Raw genomic sequence first — 2732 nt, forward strand, 5'->3', positions numbered from 1 at the left:
TCAGTTTGGGCTTACACTATCAATATAAACCTACTATAGGTTTTACAGTCAGGATAGCTCTCCAGAGCGCGCTCCCGGCGCCGGCCACTAGAAGGGCCCATTAACTAAGCTGTGGTCAAGCAGCAGTCATCTCAGGTTTTAAGCCTGTGAGAGGTCACATTTAGTTCAGACTTGTAAAAATGTGTTATACCTGTGTACAGGATATGTGTATAGGGGATCTACAGCCACACCACACTGGATACGCCCAATCTCAACTGATTTTGGAAGCTAAGCAGTGTTGGGCCTGGTTAGTACCTGGATGGGAGACCACCTGGGAATACAAGGTGCTGTAGATACTATGTGTGTGTGTATATATATATATATATATATATATATATATATATATATATAGATATATATATATTTATTAAAGTCTGAACATGTGTGAATATACATTGTTGTATATATGTATATATAATATGCTGACATTAAAAGTCTATTTTGCAGTAAGCAAGAATAATTGATCAGCACTCAGTGCTTATTAACACTATCTGTTGAGCACTGCAGACATGGCCACACCACAGCAGTTTTGCTTATTGTTTTTACAGGTGGCTCGGTAGCCAAGTGGTTAGGCTTTCCGGCCACAGTGAACATTGTGTTTGCATGAACACTGGTTCAGATCCTGGTTTAACAGGTGTTTAAAAAAAAAAAAAAAAATTTCTTTTAATGTTACTTCCTGGTTCTTTCTCAGAAGTTGCTGCCCTACAACACTTAGACTCTGGAGGAGCGGGGTGTTGTTAGGAGTTTAATTTATTAATTGTTTTTGTACAGCATGACTCTACAGGAAGATTCACTATTGCTGGTAACCACATGCACGGTAATGCAGGTTTATACACACGTTATTTCCGTGGTGTACTTACTGGTTGGAGTACATGATCTCTTGCACTTACATGTGCAGCAGAGTACTGCAATGGATGCATGCTGGGCCCATAACCCAGAGGTAGGCAGATTGAAACTATCCTCTGCTATATGCATTTATGCATAATCAAACAAGCAGCTTCGCTGCAAAGTCGGTCACACAGTGTGTCGGACAAATACGAATCTGGGCCAGTGGCGCAATGTATATCGCATCTGACTATGCATAACAAGATTGTAGGTTCGTCTCCTACCTGGCTTGTTTAAATTGCCGTGATCATATAGTGGTTAGTACTCTGTGTAAAGACTGCACAGACAGTTTCAGTTAGATTGTTGCGGTCGATTGCCACCAGCCCTCATAGCACCAAGCCAGTACGTCAGGTTCTCAGCGAAGGCTGAACAATTTCCAATCAGAGACAATTGCATTTATTGGGGGTTTTACTACATATCGGAGTATACCCTACACAGCAGTAGGGCTGTTGCTTCGCCCTGCTTTGGTAAGGGTTTGAGGTAACAAGGCTGTAGTGGCAGGGCATTCCGGTTCAGGTTTGCCCTAAATAAAGACCACCTTACACTTCTTGCTGCCTACAGCTTCTTTGGACGTTGGCAGTTGGTTCTTGCGTTCTAGCTTCGCTAGTAGCGCATAACGTCCACTTTGGCTACGTTCCTAACAGGCGGAGTCGGATTCCAAACGAGATAGATCGCAGACCAAGTGGGGAGGAAAATCTGATTTCCTACCATTGTCTACGCGAATTTCTGGATGATTCCGTCTCAACGACTTCAAATCCTAAGTATGATTCTCAATACGGTAAATCAAAGAATTTACATACCCGAACAGAAAGTACAGGTCATTCGTCATCTGGTACAATTAGTGCTCAGGCCACGCACAGTCTCGGTCACTTGGGCATTCGCCTATTAGACAATGGTGGCGGCTTTCGAAGCGCTTCAGTTCGGAGGACTTCACTCTCGTCCTTTTCAATTGGATGTGTTCGCACAGTGGTCGGGCTCGCATCTGCAGATTTACTGCAGAAGTGAGGTTGTCTCCAAGGACCAGAGAGTCTCTACTCTGGTGGCTCAAAGTACAGAATCTAACCGCAGGGAAACGGTTCGGTGCCTGGAATTGGATAATTCTCACGGCGGACGCAAGTCTCAGAGATTGGGGAGCTGTAGTTCAAAATTATCAGCTCCATGGTCTCTGGGCGGATCACGAAAGATTGCTGCCTATAAATGTCCTGGAACTCCGGGCAACTTACAATGCGCTACTATAAGTAGTGCACGGGCTGCAGGCTCAGGCTGTTCAGGTGCAGTCAGACAATGCGACAGCAGTCGCATACATCAACAAACAAGGAGAAACGAAAAACCGGAGGGCAATGCGGGAGGTACAGATGTGTCCACATGCTGCTCCAGAAGTGGAGTTACCCGCAGGTGGACCTGGTGGCATCTCGCCGCAATCATCAAACGCCCCAGGTCGTGTCCAGAACGAGAGATCCAAAGGCAGTGGCGGTGGATGCTCTCTCAATCGCGTGGCCATACAGTCTCGTGTATCTATTTCCACCGTTTCCGCTGCTCCCTCTGTGGCTAAAACGGATCAAAGGAGAGTCCGTCACAGTTATACTAGTGACGCCTCTTTGGCCTCCGGAGAGCTTGGTTCTCGGATCTCCGCGGTCTACTCGCAGTCTGTCTTTGGCCGCTCCCACTACGTTCGGACCTGTTACAGCAGGGTCCATTCCTCTTACCCGATTTAGCGCAGCCACGTTTGACGGGGTGGCTGTTGAGACAGCCCTCTTAAGAAGAGAGGGCATTCCAGAATCGGTTATTCCAACCATGTTACACGGCAG

General features: G+C 46.3%; 1 non-coding gene across 1 annotated transcript; it reads left to right on the forward strand.

Moving 5' to 3' along the window:
- Positions 1 to 216: 216 nt before the first annotated feature.
- On the forward strand, positions 217 to 335 carry LOC134913069 (5S ribosomal RNA). The gene has a single exon (XR_010177002.1). It is a non-coding gene; the product is annotated as a 5S ribosomal RNA (ribosomal RNA).
- The last annotated feature ends 2397 nt before the right edge of the window (positions 336 to 2732 follow it).

The sequence above is a fragment of the Pseudophryne corroboree genome, chromosome 4 (genome assembly GCF_028390025.1).
Source record: "Pseudophryne corroboree isolate aPseCor3 chromosome 4, aPseCor3.hap2, whole genome shotgun sequence".
Lineage (NCBI taxonomy): Eukaryota > Metazoa > Chordata > Amphibia > Anura > Myobatrachidae > Pseudophryne > Pseudophryne corroboree.